This window comes from Taudactylus pleione, unplaced genomic scaffold (assembly GCF_031769625.1).
Source record: "Taudactylus pleione unplaced genomic scaffold, aTauple2 ptg000226l, whole genome shotgun sequence".
NCBI lineage: Eukaryota > Metazoa > Chordata > Amphibia > Anura > Myobatrachidae > Taudactylus > Taudactylus pleione.
In genome coordinates, this window is record NW_028284628.1 from 2,638,925 (window position 1) to 2,659,415 (window position 20,491).

General features: G+C 43.8%; 3 non-coding genes across 3 annotated transcripts; 2 read left to right on the forward strand and 1 right to left on the reverse strand.

Annotated features, from left to right (window-relative positions):
• The first annotated feature begins 264 nt into the window (after window positions 1-264).
• Window positions 265-337, forward strand: TRNAK-UUU (transfer RNA lysine (anticodon UUU)). Its single transcript has one exon. It is a non-coding gene; the product is annotated as a tRNA-Lys (tRNA).
• Window positions 338-4,452: 4,115 nt separating this feature from the next.
• LOC148517184 (U4 spliceosomal RNA) lies at window positions 4,453-4,593 on the reverse strand. Its single transcript, XR_015879325.1, has one exon. It is a non-coding gene; the product is annotated as a U4 spliceosomal RNA (small nuclear RNA).
• Window positions 4,594-6,974: 2,381 nt separating this feature from the next.
• On the forward strand, window positions 6,975-7,047 carry TRNAK-UUU (transfer RNA lysine (anticodon UUU)). The gene has a single exon. It is a non-coding gene; the product is annotated as a tRNA-Lys (tRNA).
• Window positions 7,048-20,491: the final 13,444 nt, after the last annotated feature.

Here is a 20,491-nt window from a genome sequence, read left to right on the forward strand (position 1 = left end):
GTGCAACCAGCAAAAGGTGCATACACGGAGGGGACTAAGTCCAACTCCGAATCACTCCCATGATCTTGTCATAAAATCAGTCCAAAAACCCTGCAGCTGCTGGTTCCCAGCGCCTCTTGCTCTTCTGTGCAGGCACAATGCTAATCTAACAGCTGTTCAATCAAAACCTCCTATTGAAAACTTAAATGACAGAACCGTGGATAATAAGAAACAAATGAAGCTCAGGTTGCTGACCTGTGGGTTACCTGTGTGTGCACAGTCAGAGCCCGGATAGCTCAGTCGGTAGAGCATCAGACTTTTAATCTGAGGGTCCAGGGTTCAAGTCACTGTTCGGGCGTCAACTTTTAGGTCACGTTTATAGGGAACAGGAAAACATTTCCCTTTATTAAACTAAATAAATCCAGAGACTAGAATATAGGGTTAATAGCTGACACATATAGAAGAGAGTGCCAGGTTTAAAAAACAAAAAACACCTATGTCATTCTAAACGTGCCCACACACTAGGCGTTCAGGTCACGATCCGATATCCTGTCCGATTTCTCCCCCTGCAGTCGTGGGCATGATTTTGTGTTAAAAACAATCCAATTTGACCCACGATCTATCGTGCATCCAATACTATTCCAGTGCATCATGACTGAGATTTTCAGATCTTGCCTGCAGCAGGCAAGATCTGCAGATGCGATGTACGACCAGCGGGTACGCGCATCGTAATCGTGAGTAGAGACTCACATTAGGACATGTTTTACACGATCTGTCGTCCCGATGCGTCGGAATCGGGCTGATCGTGTAAAATATTGCCTAGTGTGTGGGCACCTTTACAGAGATAAAACAGCCTAGATAACACATTTGGGATCACATTTGCCCTTTAGTCTGCAAAGCCAGAACTCATACACGTGTTTTGGTAATAGATTTTAGTTTGTATTCAGGGGTCTATTTGATAAGATAAAATCATGCTGAAACTGCTGCTCTAGCATGATAAAAGGTGGGTACACACCTAACCGATATATCTGCAGACTGTGCAAAACATATGTTCTGCATACAGACTGGCCAATTCGTCATGACTGACGTCACAGCTGGGCAGGCATTTACATGTACCCGCCCAGTTGATCTGTCAATCACCACGGGCCCGTGCAGCAGGCGTACAGGCAGTTGTCTGACCACCCGTACACACAGCACGGTGATCAGATATATCTGCCATCTGCTGTGCTGCACAGGCGACGCGATATGTCTACGAACGACGTCGTTCACAGACGTATTGCTCTGGCCGACGCACACACGATCAATTGATCGGCCAATATATCTGCCAGTGTGTACCCAGTATAAGGCATCTTTGTAATATTGGACCAATAGAACAAAGGCAAAATGCGGAAGATATCTCCGATGTCGGCATTGTTCAGCAAATGATTGCAGTCCCCATAATGCTCTGAGTATTACTAATCTGAGAGGCCTGGGATCAGTAGTTGGTGTGCTCCTCCATGTAGTGCCATGTTGGAGGATATTGGGGTGCCTGCAGAAAAGTTAGCTCTCAATTTAGAAATATATATAAATCTATTTGCTATTAGCATGTAACAGCAGAAAATACAAATACATGTGTATCATATTGTTCGGCACTAGGCCGTGTGTATTGCTAATGCCGGTCACTAGGCTCTACAGGATTTTACCCACTGCCAGGCAGGCATCAGGCCTGAGCTGCAGAAGACCTGGAGGTGGCTCTCCTGACCTGGGACAGTAGGCCACATCCATCCCTGTCTGTGGCACCGGTCTCTGGCTAGGCCCCATCCGTCACAGTCAGGCCCCTATGAAAGGTAGGCTGCAGGTATGGGGACCACTTAGGTAATTATATTCTTGTTTGTGTATTGTGATCATTGCGTTGTTCTGTAGCCAATATGTCTTTAGTTGTGTAAATGTATTATAGGAACCGTTAGGGACATAGGTTAGGGAGCCCACTACACCCTGTGGTTGTTGTTACTCACTGGGACGGGTGTGCTATGTATTACCACCGGGCGCATGGTTCAATTCCCGACAGCGGCTGCCCGACAACGGAGGAAATCCCGATCGTCCTAAACCTCCTTAGGGGTGCCTAACCCTAACCTCCCCCCGGGGGTGCCTAACCCTAACCACCCTCCCTCCCCCTAGCCTAACCCTAACCTCCCGGGGGGTGTCTAACCCTAAGTCCCCCCCGGAGCCCTAAACCTAACCCTCCCCCGCGCGGCTGTCCGCTGCGGCGCCCGGCATCCGCTCGATCGGGATGCCGGGCGCTGGTCTCCAGACGTCAGGCAAATTACAGGCATCTACATTTAGATGCCTGTCATTCGTCCCTAGTCGGGATGAAGCAGTCTGGAAGCCGGCGGTCGGCATTTAGACCGTCGGGTTCCAGACTACATCCCACTGGGACAGCAAGAGTCAAGGCCCTGATATATGAATGCGTAGCCAGGATGTTGTGGGTGGCACACAATAGAGAGTGTTGCAGCCTTGTGGGTGGGCTATTGTCATTGTGTTTACTCGCAGGTGCGGGGACCAGGACCAGATTGGTTGTAATACGCGTTGTTATTGTATCTATGTTGTGCATGTCACTCGTTCCCCTTTTGAGCATTTTTGTCTCGGTTGTACCCCAGTGCCTCGCACTAAGGGGGCAGTCAGTTTGAGGCCTTGAATGCCAATGATAACCATCCACTGATCCCAGTGGAGGTCAACCCATCTCATGGTGTGCCTTTTCCTTACAGTGACTCAGCGCTTGTGACTTCCTTTACAGGGTAGATCCTCCACCAGCTGCATCTGACCTGAGTTCCACGACTGTCTGTGAGAGCGTCCTCGACAGCCTGGAGGTGAGAGCCGGTGGGGTGTGAGGTAAGTGCCCAACTACACCTGCACGGCAGCAGGCGCGCACCCTGACACCCAACTCTTACATGAGCTTGCATGAAGAGGGGGGGGGGGGGCGGAATTCCGTGGAGAAAAAATAAAGTACCAACTAATCAGCTCCTTAACTGCCACAGCCCCCTACCTAGGGATGGCCACTGACCATCGATAGTTTGCAACCATCAGTGGCCTATGACTGTTACCAAGTGGTTTTCCATTAATGGTGCAGCACCAATTCCACACCATCGATGGCGGCATCAGATGTTTCAAAAACATTGGTGGTGCCGGTCCAATGGTGGAGGACTGCACATGCGCTAGGGATAGTCATCGCCCATCGTTGCTTACCATTGATGGCTAACCACCAATGGTCGATGGTTTTGCCATAGATGGCAGAAATCCAATGGTTCTCTGCCATCGAAGCACAGACCCCCATTTTGTTTTTTTCTCCATGGAGCCGGGATATCGCAATATTTAATGATGGAAGCCCATCCCACCATTCAATGACAGGCTGCTGATGTCCATCCTTACAATAGAGCAGATAATGATTACACACCATGGATGTTGATCACCAATGTTGCAATCGATTGGCCCCACCGATGGCCATTTTTATCATACATAGTATAAGAATTACTTTAAAAGTTTATTAGTGTATTATATATTTAAGTACAGAGTTTGCTTAAAAAAAACCCCGAAACATTGGTTCCAGTTCCGGTTATGTCTAAATAATGTTTGTACTCAATGTTAAAAACATTGATACTTCCAATGTTTTCTTTCGTTGTCCCATTCCTAGTTTTTTCATCTAATACTTTAGATGCGATGGTTACAAGCCTAGCCATCATTTGATGGTGGGTTTCCGATGTCCTAGAGATGGATATCGCCGGTCGATGCTTGATGACCATCAATGTTTTTTCCCGATGTTAATGTTTGCACCATTTAATGGCAGCATTCCAATGTTTGCTGCCATCGAATGGTAATCATTTAATGGTGTTCCGATGGTGGCTTCTTTTCTTTAAATACTAAAAGATATGCCTCCCATGGCTGCTGTGTGCTGTTTCTCTGCATATGATGGTCTCCATGGCTCATGTTGGCTGGGATCGTTGATGGCTGTTTTTCACTGCCTCAGACGTGACCCTCAGTCCCTCCCCTCTCTGCTAGCTCTGATTGGCTCCCCGAGACAGTGAGAGCCAATCAGTGATCAGCCCTGGTCCTGCAGCAGCAACAGTCACTCACAAACACACAGATGCAGACTCCCAGTGTCAGCTGTGACATAGCATCAGCAGGGGAAATGACAGTGTTTCTCTCTCCTCAGCTCTTGCCTGGCTGGCCTCAGCTGTTTTTTTTTGCTAGGGCTCTAAGCCCCACCCACTAACTATTCATATTAATAGTTTTTGTCATCAAATTCTTTTGATGCGATGGATGATTCGTTACCATCACATCGAAAGATTCAATGGTGAGCTTCCAATGTCCATCCTTACCCTAGTTACATACCTTAAGGATCACATTTTGAACTTCTACATTAAAGGATTCATGACACAAATGTTTAACCCTTCTATAGCCATCCCTGTTTCAAATTCTATTATTTGACCAATTTTTCAGTCTCCAGAGAGACTGTCAAAAATTGCCGATGCTGACTATATTTCAAGTCATCATGGCGGGGTATTGGGAAAAGTTTTCAATAAGCAATAATCACGCCTCGGATAAACCTCATTGGCTATGATACTGCCACTGCGCAAAGCTAACTAGAATCTCGTCAAGCAAGGATCACCTTACATAGGATGCTGGCTTGGGTTGTGGAGACAAGAAATCACCAGTTTATGTGGAGATGGGTAATGTGGGAGGGAATATGCTAATAAGCCACTCCCCCAAGCGCTGTAATTACCTTCTAAAGAACTTTGTGCCTCAGGCCATTGACTAGAATTACTATGACACAACAGCCCATCAGGGGAACTTTTTATGTATGAACCAGAACTCATTTCCTAGTGTAGCTTTTGAAACTAATTTAATGAAAATGTTGTCTTTTCTCTTAACTTATTATGAATATTGTCAGAGGTACAGAAAGTTATAATCCTATCTTATAACCACCTAATGATGGCAGCTCCTTCCCCTTCATGGCCAGACCAATTTTCATGTGCCAGTCTCACTGGGAAACACTTTTTACTTGTTGGTTTATTAAAGATCTTTCATATTGTTTTATTTTTCAAATAGGGCAGTCCTTTGGTAGTACATACTAATAAGTACGGCTTTATTATAGTACATACTACGTAAGGCTATAGGTGCAAAATAGCAGCATTTATGTTTTTTTCCTTGATTACACACATTATTTTAAATGAACAATTGTTACTGTATAAATATATCCAAACGGCTCTTTTCTTTTTATCCAGTTTACAGGGACATTAAGAGGCCATTTTAATTTAGCGAGAGGTCTGGTAGGAGCCTCACATGATGTGTGGCTCCGAGTGATCCTGGGTATTACAGTAAGTAAAACATCTTTTAAGGGGCCTATCCATTACACGATTACCCAGGAGGTTTTGGTTGCATTGTTCACAAAGTCGTGTAATGGATATAGCCGGCAAGGACCAGCGATGCGCGTGTATGCTGGGTCCTTGCCGACTCCGACTATCATGCTGGTCAATCTGACGACCCTCAGCTTCCACATGTTAGCAGACAGGGAGGTTGGTCTCCTGCACTGAGTGACGTTCAGTTTTTCAGATTACGTAATGGATAGGCCCCTTTATTTTTGCAAAAATAAGTATTGTTTATTACCTGTAACATTCCGGGAGGATCCTGTAGTTCCTCGCACTGTACTGGATCTGCCCATAAACGTACCAACTATCAATCAAAATATTTTAACAATATATGGTCTAGAAACAAAGGTGGTTGTTTTAGGTTCTGGGCTAATGATTTCTGCACAGGCCCTACATAGAATTAGTGCCAGAAATGCAGGTACAATTACACCACTAACACAGTACACAGTACCCCAAGCGATTATGTGACAGATATTTTGGGATACTTGGATCTGCTGCTAATTTCTATTAGACAGAAAACTTCCCAGACAGTCAAAAACACAACAAGTGCCGCCCTGCCAATTCCATAGAGTGCCACCCTATTAAACATTAAGTAAATGAATATTGTTTAATGGTGGGTACACACTATACAGATATATCTGCAGATGATGGTCGTTCATACACACTGAATGGCCATCATCTGTGTCTGCCCGCAGGTCCCGGTGGCCAGGGGGCGTGTCCCGGTGGGTGGGCCGGGTCCCGCCCCTCTCCACGCGGCTGCCGCTGTGTATGTACGGGTGGTCTGCAGACCACCCATACACACTTGCCAATGGACAGATATGTCTGCAGGCATATCTGTCCATCGGCTGTGCAGCACAGCCAATGCGATATGTCTGTGAACACCGATGTTCACCAACATATCGGGGGTACACACTGGCCGACGTCCAGCAGATATATTGGCCAATCAGTTGAACGGCCAAAGTATCTGTCATTGTGTACCCAGCTTTAGTAATGCTGCTTAAATGTGTATAATCATGGTCCTATCACTATAAAGATCCACTTTTATCATTAAGGACTTCTTATGAGATTACACAGAAAATGAAATCAGACACATAACGCTCTAATACAATCAGGGCTAACAGATGCAGACTAGAACACAGACACATATAAGCCGTATTATACAGTATGTGTGTGATTGGGACATGTGCAAATACTGGCTGATAACAGTCGTCAGCAGAAATAAGCTGTCTTTGTCCGGCTGATTGTGAAAGGACTGCTGACAATACATGGTAGGATTCTATGGGCATTTTTTTGCTTTTGCAAACAAGCCGGATGGTTGTTTCTGCTGCATTGTAAAGTTTTTTATGCTAATAGCAAATTCGTATTTTGCAAGTGAAACAAACGGTTAAAAACATGGGAGTAAGTGTATGTGACGTATGCCTTGCATAAAGCTGGCACGTTGGCTAATGGTGCCGACCTGCACACACCCTGCCATGTGTATACCTCAGCACATGGATGTACATAAACATTAAATTGTGGCTAAACACGAACCAAATGCAGAAGGATTTGTATGGTCAACTTCCAAAAGCTGCTACTTGGAAGCACAGACATGAGGCCCGGATAGCTCAGTCGGTAGAGCATCAGACTTTTAATCTGAGGGTCCAGGGTTCAAGTCCCTGTTCGGGCGTTAGTTTTAAATTCATATTTATAAGGAAAATATATAAATCTAGAAATTATAGTGCACCTAGCTGATACCTGATTTTATTACACACTCCTGGAGGTTATTAAACACTTACAGTATTTTTAAGAGGGCAAAAAAACTGGTTACATACTTTGTTTTTGCCTTTTTTTTTTAAAAACAACTTTTATTGAAGGCACCATTTGCAGCACGTGGATGATGTACAAAAATCCTGACATTGAACATAATATGTAACAAATAAACAAATGCATAGAACCTGGTCAATGTGCTCCCTGGACATAGGCAAACGCAGGGGGAGTTTCCGTCTACCTGGAAACCCCCCTCCCCAGCACACATCATGACCACAATAGAAATAGTAATATAATAGAATGTTACTAGCGCTGCATGTTCTTCTCAGTATCACAAATGAAATAATTAGCACCACCTGTGGATCTTTTCAAATGTGTCAGCCAGTAATAAATATATCTGTGCACCAACTAGGAGATGTGGAAAACATGCACTGTTAGGGGTGCACTGCTGTAGACCATCAATAGGGTTAATTATTATTACTGTATAATAATACACTATCCAGTACATAAGGAGACCAATATGTACATATATGTCCAGGGCAGTGCTAGGTTCTTCTACTGCTCCCTCACACTCCCGTACTTACTCCCATGCTCAGGAATGATGCCCACATCTGAAAAAAAAACATTCTGCTCACACAGGGTGGACCTTATGCCGCACCTAATGGCTTACTGTGATCGCTGGTCCTGTATATGCTGGAATTATCCAACACAATACACTTTGTATGATGAATGTTAAAGCTTGATAACTGCTAATTATGGCCTCTTCATGGACTGGCCACACTCGCTCTAAAATCAAGCATTTGGAAACCCCCCTCTAGAAATCCTGCGTTTGCCACTGCTGGAAGCTGCAGGTGGACAATGTAAGATGTGGGTCACCAACCCACATATATCAAATATAGAAAATGAAAAAAAGGGGAAACAATGTCCTCACTTGCGCTCCCAGAAGACCGACTTCAACAGTCCAAATTGTTCATAAATCCTTTAAGATGTTATCCCTTCGTCGTAGAATGTAAACCAGTGATAATAATAATTATTTTCTACTGAAATACGTCCTCACACAGAGTTTTCTGGATGAAAAGAATGGAGATATAAAAAACTTATTTTCTGAGATGGTAATATATCCTCACAAAGAGTAGTCTGACGTGGGACTGAATAATCACCAGCTTTATTAATATACAAGTAGATAGGTATAAATTAGGGATGTGCAGGCTCGGATAGGTTCAAATTTTCCCGCCAAGTTCTGATTGTTTCCCACCAAAAATCGGGTCTCAGAAAGAGGCAAAACGTCATCTTTCATGGACAAATCATCTTCCATGCACTTTTGTCCAGGAATGATGATGTTTGTCCATGAAAGATGACATTTGGCCTCTCTCTGAGACCGGATTTTTGGTGGAAAAATCCGAACTTGGTGGGAAAATTCAAACCTAACCGAGCCTGCACATCCCTAGTATAAATATTGTGTACCATACTCACACTTGTTGAGTATGTATTCCACCTATAAATGTATCTTTTTGGATATTCATCTGTAGACCTCAATCTGACGATATCACCGGACTTGTTTCTACGTAGCTCGTAAAAAACGGATTTGCTCTGGGACTCACAGGCTTCCAGTAGGGTTTCTCCAATCAGGCAGCTGCAGTGATTGGAGAAACCCTAACGGAAGCCCATTTGTCAAAGTATATTTGAAGTATAATTCCCAAAAACACCCGTTTTCGGGGGTTTACTTCATATATTAAGGGCCATATTCAATAAGGCTGTGAAAAGCTGTTTTCAACTATACTTTATCGCCGATAATGTAATTTTCACAGGTTTGACTTAGCCCTGTATTCAGTTTTCCCACCTTTTTTCGCTGGATCGAAAAGTCAATGCATCAGACCCAACAAAAGAGTATCACATGTGAATAGGTGGCGAAAAGAAGTGCAGAATTGGGGTTTTGGGGTACAAACTTCTAAAAACCACCCTGCAACCCTTGGACAGTTCCCCAAAGGTAATCTGTTAACAATTGAAGAATAAGTTAAGCTTTGGTGCACAAAAACAATCTTGCTGCTTCAAGGATACTAAAAAATGGAGTAATACCAGCTCCACATATAGACTGATATAGAAATATAAGTACCTTGATAGCGCTGATTGTGAATACACCTTTGATAGTCGGGATATATTAATAACTTACCCCACAGTGTAAAATTATACCAATTTATTCATATTGTACACAATAAACATAAAATAAACACACAATATTTCATAGAAGAGAAAAGGGTCCCACAATAAGCTTCTCACCCAAACATGGTGCTGCGGTGGGCAAATGCTAATTTAGCAATGGGTCCCGGGCCTCAATAGCTCGGCACCACCGCAGATAGTGTATTTGGTCCAAAAAGCGTGATAGGGTTCCCAAATAAGCGTCCCTTCTGTTCTTCAAATAATCACCTCGTTGCAACGCGTTTCGGATCACTTCAGGGATCCTTCTTCAAGCAAAGGTGACTTACACTCCATAGATGGCCCTTTTTATACCCTGGAAGAAACTCTAATTGGTCCCGGAGTTCCCGCGTGCTTCCGATGGATGTGGCGGTCGCGTCACTTCCGGTATTCGCCGGAGGTGTCATGCGTTCCACCTTACTCCGACTTCCTTTAGAACAACGAGGTGATTATTTGACTATCCCGACTATCAAAGGTGTATTCACGATCAGCGCTATCAAGGTACTTATATTTCTATACCAAAGGTAATCTGTGTCAAAATAAAAAAGTTCCACAGGACACCCCAAACACAGTACTTTCGTTTTGGGGGTTGAAAAAAACAAAAACTAGCAAAATAGACTCAGGGGGGGGTCCCCAAGTATGCCCCAGGTGTTTTTTGAATTGCAGGTGGTTGCGGCAAGTGGATTTTTCATATTTTTTTAAAGTTCACATTAGCCACTTCAAAATATGCTTGCGCCCATTTTCATGTACCCCAAATTTGATGGGACTACTTATTTTTAAAATGCGCAAAAAAATACCTATTGAGACCGTTTAAAGACCCCAAATACCTTTACCTCATATCAGAGCATCTTTTGGGGGGTGTCAGGCTGATTTCCCCAAAAATTACAGAACTTATCGCAAATTTCCTATTCGCCGGGTCCCGTTTTTGCCGATTTGAAATTGAATATGGGAAATCGCTGGGACGAGCACGATACTTTTTCGACTTGGAATCCAGCGATGACTGCGAAAAGTTTGGCAATGGACTTTTCGCTCCAAATTATCCCCCATATGTATTAAGGAGGGACCGCAGCAGGTATCTCCAATATCTGCTGTGATCCCTCCATTGCCGCTGGAAGCCGCATCCCCCATAGATTTCTATGGGGGATGCGATACTGCCAAATTTACCAATATCCAGAATGCATTGCATTCCCGATATTAGCTAACGCCATCTGAAGATGGAGCTAACCACTGTAGCCTATATGCTACACCACGCATAATTAGCCGACTGAGGGATCCACTGGAATCCTCCCGGCTATAGCGGCTGCGCATGTGCAGTAGCTCCAGCACTGGCCGGCAACTCTGCGAAGACATCGCAGGGACGGGCTCCTTTCGGAGCCCCTGTCCCGGATAATACAACCGGCCGCTATGATCGCATTTTGCAATGCGATCATGGGCCTTACTGTCATGCCTATAAGGGAAATGCCATCAATGATTAAGAAAGAGATAAGACTCTGATAATAAAGTAAATCTCAGAACGAGTAGTACTTTCAAATGTCCTGATAATTAGTTCCAGAGTATAGTTTGTGGAAAGCTGACACCTACAGTATATATGAGAATTTTTATATTTACGTGTATGATCCTGTTATAAAAAGCAATCACAGCACGAGGGCTGCATGCTGGCATTCGACGGCTGTAATGTGCTGCCTTAATATAGGACATGTTAAATTGTGGTTATTAAAGCATGTGCTGATATATGTAAATGCTAGAGCCGTAACTAGACTTTTTGGTGCCCTGTGCCAGAGAGAGCATTGACGCCTCCCTCATTTTTCAAAGGGACATAATGCACCCAAAAAAGGGCCATGGCTTCATGGGGAAGGGCCAGGGAAGAGATGTTAATTATTGCAGTCTATTATAGATATTTTGATCATTTGTATTCTTAGTGCTTATAGTGTGCACCTGCTCCTCCCCCCTCTCTCCTTTTTGCTGTAGAACTACTGGTCTCAGCATGGTAGCACCTATTATCATGTTTAATATTAGGATGTGCAGCCCAGCCCCTCCCATTTCCTGTGTGTGTGTATTTAAGGTACATTCTGAAGCTGAGACCCCTTCTTTGGGCTAGCACTCTTCCTTCCTGCCCCAGGTGATTTTAACTGGTATGGGTCCTTGCATTGCAGTACACACATCTAATGGGCTCTATGATAGGTAAGTCCTAGATAAATTAATTAGTGTGTTAGTATTAGAGATGTTAGGGACCCACCTGTATAAGGTTCACCGTGACGTGGTAGGTGGGCAAACATCTTTGGCCAAACATGTACTAAGAAACCTTACATTTAAAACCATGTTAATTATTGCAGTCTATTATAGATATTTTGATCATTTGTATTCTTAGTGCTTATAGTGTGCACCTGCTCCTACCCCCCCCCCCCCCTCTCCTTTTTGCTGAAGAGATAGGAGAGGCCAGGATATGCTGTGGATGAAATAAGAGGAAGCTACAAGCAAGAATGATAATAAACAGAAATATGACAGGCCCAAACAGCGCCCCCTGACCTGTGGTGCCCTGTGTGATGGCACCGGCCGCACTACCCTAGCTACGGCCCTGGTAAATACCATCTTCTAAAAAAAGAGAGAGGTGATTCCATCAACATAGCGGCAATAGCCCCAGTATTATACTCTCACATCCTGATCAATAGATCCAAAACACGGAGACTATGAAAAAGTATCACCTGCATGTATAACCCTGCTACCTATAGACAGGACCCTGCCTAGCTAATGTGATCACAGTACTAGCATAACATTCCAAAACTACAGCGATAAGATCCAGAGCACATACTGTATAACCAAGAGGGAAGTAGTTCAGTGAATGCGGGATTAGCATTCGTGACACTCCCAAGCAAGAACAGAACAAATGAGCTCTGATTTACACAGACTGTCACACAGGCTATACAGTGTGTGCATCACATACATCTGATGTAGCTGGAAACTCCTTATCAGTGTTATAAATTATAAGTACCTAAGCAGTACAGTTCCATGTATGCTATAGTAAAAGATGTTTAATTTAATCAACACTGTGCTGACCAAAACTTAAGGACGAGTATTGACACAGGATATTATTATTATTATCATTTATTTATATGGCATCACAAGGGTTCCACAGCACCTCACAAAGTACATAAACAAATGAGCAAACACAAGAACAGCAACTTACAGTACAAAACCATGCAGGACAAGGATATAGTTTATATACATTGCTGCAATAGCGATCATAACACACAAAAATAAGCAGCAGGGTGTCAGCTATCAAGTGTTAGGTGCCCCTGTGGGGAGTTTGGAGTAGATGATCGTATGAGTAAGGGAAGGAGAAGCACATGAGGGAAGAGGGCCCTGCTCAATAGAGCTTACATTCTAAAGGGGAGGGGCAGACAGACAGAGTAGATGGGAAGAAGCATGGAACAGCCGGTTAGGATGAGAGCTGGAAGGCTATGATGAAGTAGTGAGTTTTGAGAGCCCATTTGAAGATTTGTAGAGAGGCGGAGAGTATGAGAGGGAGAGAGTTCCAGAGGTAGGGAGCAGCATGGGTAAAATCTTGGAGGTGGGAGTGGGAGAAAGTAATCAGTTGGCAAGAGAGTTGACATGCATTTGTTGAGCGAAGTGGGCGGCCAGGAGAGTGAAGTGAGATAAGATCAGAGATGTAGATGGGAGAGGATTGGGTAAGGGCTTTGTAAGCAAGTGTAAGAACCTTGAATTGAGTTCTGAAGGGGAAGGGGAGCCAGTGTAGGGTTTGTAGGAGAGGGGAAGCAGACGTAGAACGTTTGGAGAGGAAGATGAATCGAGCAACAGCATTGAGGACATATTGGAGTGGAGAGAAGAGGGATTCAGGGAGGCCAGATAAGAGGAGGTTACAAAAGTCCAGTCTGGAGATGACCAGTGAGTGTATGAGGGCCTTAGTTGCCTGCAGGGTGAGAAAGGGTCTGATCCTGAAAATATTTTTGAGATGGAAGTGGCAGGACTGTGAGAGGTGCTGAATGTATGGTTTAAAGGAGAGGGAGGAGTCTAGGATAATGCCCAAAACAGCGCACTTTGGGGGCTAAAGGAGATAGTTGTGCCGTCAATAGATAATGAAATTGAGGGAAGTTAGGTTATGTTGGAGGGTGGGAAGATGATCAGCTCAGTCTTAGACATGTTAAGTTTAAGAAAGCGATGGGACATCCAGGAGCAGATAGCAGAGAGACAGTTGGAGATACGGGTGAGGAGAGAGGGGAAGAGGTCAGGGGAGGAAAGGTAGATCTGAGTATCATCAGCATAGAGATGATATTGGAGGCCAAAAAAGCTGATGATTTCACCTAAAGAAGATGTATAGAGGGAAAATAGGAGAGGTCCAAAAACAGAACCTTGGGAACCACTTACAGTTAGTGGAAACTGGTGGAAAGAGGAGACAGAGAAAGAGTGGTCAGAGAGAGGTAGGAGGACAGCCAGGAGAGGGCAGTATCACATAGACCAGTGAGTAAAGGATATGCAGCAGTAGAGGGTGGTCCACAGTGTCAAAAGCAGCAGAGAGGTCCAGGAGAATGAGCAGAGAGTAGTGGCCCTTGGATTTGGCAGCAAGGAGGTCATAGCTGACTTTTGTAAGGGCAGTTTCAGTTGAGTGGAGAGAATGGAGGCCAGACTGAAGTGGGTCAAGCAGGGAGTGGGAGGGAGGAAAGAAAGGTGGTAAGGCAGATGTGGACAATACGTTCAAGGCGCTTGGAGGCTAATGGGAGGAGAGAGATGGGTCAGTAGTTAGAGAGAGTGTTAGGATCAATGGTAGGTTTTTTAAGAATGGGGGAGACATCGGCAAGCTTGAATGCAGACGGGATAGTGCCTGAGGAGAGGGAGAGATTAAGGAGGTAGGCAAGATGGGAGCAGGCAGAAGGAGAGAGGTAGCGGATGAGGCGGGAGTGGATAGGGTCAAGGGGGGAGGTGGAAGGGGGTGAGGACCGGATGAGGGCCATGACTTCCTCTCTTGAAGCAGGGGAGAAAGATGTTAGAGTAGGTGAGATGGAAGGGGAGAAATGATCAGGGATTGGAGGTGGTGGAGTACTGGGGGATTGGTGGGACATGATGTCCTGATGTATGGATTCAATTTTAGATGTAAAGTAGGTGGCAAAGTCAAGAGCAGAGAGTGTGGAGGGGGGGGTGGACAGAGGAGGGAGTCAAAAGTGGCGAAGAGACGCCTGGGGTTAGAGGACTGGGAGGAGATGAGGTTCTTGAAATATGACTGTTTAGAGAGGGAAAGAGATCACTGACAATATCTATTAAAGGAATGACATGAGAAGTGTATTTTAAGTGTGAATGTTGATTAACAGGGTGTCGCATAATAATATATTTATAATAACAGATACTCCTGGTTTTATTGGTATAAGAACAATTCACTGCGTGGGAGCTGGAATTGTTCTAGGAGATGTACTTACTGAACAAGCATAATATATATATATAGACTTTAAAGCAGGAGAACTATGAGCCATATTCAATTAGAGGCGAAGTTTTCGCCTGTCCGACTGTTCACTTCATTCGCCTGTTTCAGAGGCGAATTTATTCCATGCTCGTCCCCGCTTTTCACCTAATTCAATTGCAAAACAGGCGAAGACGGAAATAGGCGAATGCGGAACAGGCAAAAAGTACTGAAAGAAGTGGGGAAATCAGTCTGTACCCCAGAAAAAGATATATTAACCTAGGGAATCAATATAGATGTGTACTAATAGCCCTAATAAGACTATTTGGGGTTCTTAAGTTGTGTAAATTGCTTGCTATTAGCGTCTTTGTAAAAGTGGCGAAGAATGGCATAAAGCTGTATTTTTTGGTGAAAATAAGTATTCCTGTCAAATTTGGGGTGCTTGAAAATGGGTGTTAGCATATTTTTATGTCTCTAAAGTGAACTTTTAAAAAATTTGAAAAATCCACCTGCTGCATGCACCTGCAATCCCAAAAACACCTGACCCATACTTGGGGACCCCCAAGAAGTCTATTTCGCTACTTTTATGTTTATCCCCCCACTTTTTAAATTTTCACCCCAAAAATTACATTTCTTTTTTGGGGTGTTCTTAGGTTTTTGTTTCTGTTTTTTTGCAGATTTGTCCTTTGGGGGGCTGTTCCAAGGGGTCTGAGTTGTTTCCCCACGTTTGCACCCCAAAATAAAGATTTTGTATTTCTTTTCACCAGCTATTGATTGGAGAATCATTTTTGGAGAATTGTTTCCACTTAGGCGAAATTGTCCTGGAATTGAATTTGGGGAATTTTTTTTTAGGCAAATTTTTCACAAAAAACAGGCGAATCTGGCCTAATTGAATTCCCCTCTATATGAGGTGGAATTTAAACAGGAAATACTGACACAGGGTATACCTGCATGGACCTCAACAATAAATTGGAAGATTGTTACAGCTAGACATTGCAACATTAATAAGTATCAATTAATGGATACTGTATATATACAAGTATAGCTGAAAAGCTACTTCATGTAGCCACTACAACTGCAGATTTGTCTGGAAGAAAAAAAAACACACCACAAATGACATTCATTATAGACTGAAAATAGAGACAGAACACAGGGCCTGATTCAGACCCACTCAGTGAGCACATAACGCTCGCAAGCGGGTCGATGGTGGGGTACCGCGCGCCGCGTGCATGTGCAAACCCCGGAGCGAGAGAGAAATTCTCTTGCTCCGGGACTCAATACAAAAGGGACGGCTGCGATGTTTATCGACAGCTCGCCCCGTTTTGTAGGCGGGCAGGGGGGGGTGGCTGGTCAAATGAAGGCGTTCCTTTAGAAACGCCTGCCGTTTGTGGGAGGCACCACTGACATCACCAGTGATGTCAGTGGTGATGTCATCACTGGTGATGTCAGTGGAGAGTTTCCTGCTCTGTTAGAGCAGGAAGCTCTCTGGGGCTTGCGACGGACGAGATTCTACCACAAGGGTCTCGTCGCAAACCCCGATGGTCGCGACCATCACCTGGCCGCTCGCAAAAGCTGTGGGTGGTCACCCACAGTTTAGCGAGCGGCCAGGAGGCCGCAACAAGAAAAATAAAAAACGCCATGATTCAGAGCGAGCGCTCTTAAAGAGCGTCCGGCTCTGAATCAGGCCCATAGTCTTTATATTTCTTTATTTTGACACTATTTTCCTTTTTTTTCTTTATCACCTTTTATTTTTCTTACCACTTATTGTTTCTGTATTTAGCTACATGTGACCCTATTTGAGGGTTTACAGATATTACTAATTTAAATACCTGGAATATTAAGCAATAATGAGCATTTTCATTATCGCATGGGAATTAAGATACCTGTTTTTAATGCATATCAAATAAAGAAAGGATTTTAAATAGAATTATAAATGTGTTTTGGGAATATGAGTGCGCCGATTGAAATGGATTCCCTTCTTTCTCTCTTCTGGAACTTTACATACTCACTTCAGCCACTGAACTAGAGTATCCACGTGACACACACTCACTTCAGCTGTAACAATAATTGGATACGGTCATGACTCTGGGAACATTGGCCTCCTGTGACGTATCAGACTCTGCGGGCTGAGCCCGTGGTAGCAAGAACGGAGGAGGTTTCAGATAACTTTTCCTCATAGGAGAGAAACAACTTGAATCCTAGTAGATTTTGAATGAATACAAGGCTTTATTTGAACAAGCAGAGGGGTGTTGGGAACGATGGGTAGAATCGGAACTAAAAAGTCCAGAACGATAAGAACATGAATCTGTGACAAGAATGCAGCAGCGTGGTAGGAGTGGAATGACTGGTGTTAGTGCATGAACTCCACAACAAGTGGGACACTAGTCAGATGATGGTGAGTTTTCCTCGATAGACAGATGAGGGAATCCTGAGTCCGAGTCACCGGGGTTCACCCAGTAAGACGAGATGGGAACCCTGGTCAAAAGTGTAGAGGTAAATCCAGCTAGACTGTGACGTCTTAGGCTTGTGATGAGTGTGAGTCTTGCGTATACAATGTTGCGTCAAACTCCAGATATAGTACGCTGAGATGTGTCACGTTGATATGGACAAAGTGCACAGATGTGTGTCAATTGGCGTTGCAGGTTTTGTACTCAAAGTGTTGTCTTTTAGGTGCTGCGGGCTTTGTACCCAAAGTAGCGTCTGTTGACACGGAGCAGGACACGTAGATAACAGGAAGTCAAAGACCAAATGATATCAGGAGCCAAATACTAGGACTTGAGAAAATGTTGTACAGGCACTGAATGAGCATCCAGGAAGGGTTTAAATATGCAGTGCCTGTTGCTGATTGGTGGCTGACTCTCAGCTGACTAGAGAACCAGGAAATACTGATGGACCCTGGCTACAGCAAGATGGCCACGCCCATGAACTGAAGACACCGCCAGCAACCCTGGAGGATGATGTCAGACTGCATGAGGGATGCCTGTCAGTGTGGAGAGGAAGACCTGCGGCTGGAGCGTCGCTGTGAAGATGATCTGTGGTTGCCCAGGCCAACGAACTGAAGACCGGAGGTAAGTAAGGCTGCTGGCTGGGCTCTACGTCGGGACCCAGAAACAGAGTCCCTGACAGATACAAACACAGTAATATAACGAGACAAAGGGGTATTAACAAACAGACAAAGAGTTTAGAGCACCGTACTTGCAAGTTTACTATCTACAGGAATGATTAACAGTTCAGCCAAATATCAATGAGAAAAATGACTTAATTGGACTATATGATCCAGGACCACAGCAATGTTGCTTTGGGATTTCATAGATTTTTTGAGTTTATATAGAGAAGTAATGTAAGTTTTGTGTGAACTGAGCAGAAGAGTGGGAAAGGGGCAGACAAGCCTATGGAGGTCAGTCAGATGGAATTGAATGAGTTTCTCTAAAGGAGTTCAATATACTTTGTTGACATTGAGAATGCTAACATGCACAGCATTGACCATACCAACATTAATCATGTCTACATTGATGAAATGTTGACTTGATTAGAATGATGACAAAACAGTTTATCCCGATGCAGCGCTGATTTACCTGCTGGCGATGTCCCCTGGGTCCGGCGGTCAGCTGATCCTGACTTCAGACTGTCATGGAGTGGTTCCAGTGGTAAGTAACCCTAATCCTGGTGCCTAACCCTAATAGTCTACTCCTGCAGCCTAACCCTAACCTTCCGCTCCAATTGTTGACGTGGTGGTCTCAACATTATCTTTGTCGACATAGTGACTACATTTCTACTAAAGAGCTGTATGCTTGCAGGTTTGGAGGATAAGCCTTGTATAACGTTGGAAATTCCCCAGAGTGGGTGCAAGCCAAAGATAACTGGGAATAAGAGTAAGTAATGAATGAGGATGAGAGGTGCAGATCTTGGGTGGAGGTAAAAGGTTGAGTAGAGATGTGTTAATGGTTCTGTATGTTAGTACAAGTACTGTATTTTACAATGGATTCTGTATACTAACAACAATGAAGATAGGGGCTGCCAGAGTCTAGTTGAGCAGCAGCAGAAGGTTTCATGAAGAGAATGAGCCTGCATGTAACAGGACAGGGATACATATTGAATGTTGGGATCAAAGGACAGATCTGAGTCCAGGTGAAGCCTAGGAAGTGAGCTTCAGGGAGTAGGAGTTATTGTCGTGTTGTCAGTTAAGTAGCTCCTGTTGACTGTCGAAAAGATGATTAGCCCAGTTTTTTTAAAGCTGGATGCTTAGAGAAGGGGGATTCAGAGAAATTAACACTGAAAGGGTGGTTCAATAGCTAAGGTGAGAACCAGTATAATGTTCTGCCAGAGTTTCTGCACAGAGCCAGAAAATTAGCTATGTAATAACTTCCAATATTTCTGGACCCTGCCATGAACCCAGCAAGTGACTGCGCTATTGGGCAATTGTGAGCCGTGGTTATCTCTTCCTTTGCATAAGTATATTGAATATATTATAAAACAATGCAAATGTCTTATAAAACTAGATGTAATCATATAATAAAAAATATATTGAAAACAGATAAATAAATAACTGAATGTGTCACAGAATCATCGCACAGAATAAAAGCATGAACAGGACCTATAGCTAGCACAAAGGCTCTTGTCCAGCACATCCGAAATTATGATGCAGTCCCAATAATAATGAAGAGCCTATTATACAGGCAGTAGTAGGATTATACTATTACAATTCATTTGGCAATATTACCTGGAATAAAGGGGAACGGATTTTACTAAAAGGTAACTGTCTGTGAACCGGACATTTGCAGCCGTGACCTACTTGTATCCTAATATCACCGCATGAGTGCACACCTGTGGATGATATCAATATGATGGTTTGGATCCTATACACAGTGCCGGTGAGTTAATTCCAAGGAACAGTATGGGTACGGAATGCCGGCGCTCAGGATCCTGGCGGTCAGAATCCCGATGCCAGCACCCCGACAGGGTTAGAATACCAACACTTGTCAGTCAGTATCCTAACCCTCCCCCTCTCCCTACTCTAACACCCCCTCCACGGTGCCTGACCCTAATTTCTTCCAATAGTGCTTAAACCTAACCTCCCCTCCCCGACCCTAAACCTAACCCTCCCCCCTCAGTGCCTAACTCATAACGCTAACCCTCTCCCAAACCCCAGCACTTACCTTCAGGATTCCGGTGGTTGGGATGCTGGCACCGGGATTCTGAGAAGTGTCTGGATTACAGCGCCGGAATTCCCGCAGTCGGGATATTGACCGCATCCCCAATTAACAGATCTTTAGATCATTAAAATATATGGGAAGTTGGATTTAAGAAGCAGCTAAACTTGGAATTGCAATTTCTATACTTTTACTTGCAAAATATTTGAAGCTGCGATTTATAATTTATTTGAAGCTGCGATTTATAATTTAAAATGATCTTATTATAATGCAGGTATTTCTATATGGAATTTAAGTGAGATTAAGCATATGTTGCCAATATCTATGAGATTTGAATATTTTTTTATATTGTGATTATATTAAGATTTTTTTATTAAATTGGAAAATAATATAGATTTTTCTCGAGATTGACACATGCACAGTTTAAAAAGAGGAAACAAAAGCTGAGGGAGACATTGGGGAACAGATCATGATTTTTGGATCAATTTTACCAATTTATCATGTTTCCAGAATAAACTCTCTCTCCTCCCCCCCAAAAAAACAAAAATAACCTCTGAAGTATCGGACATGATCATCATTTCTTTTATATTGGAGATCGATGTCCATCCCTAGTT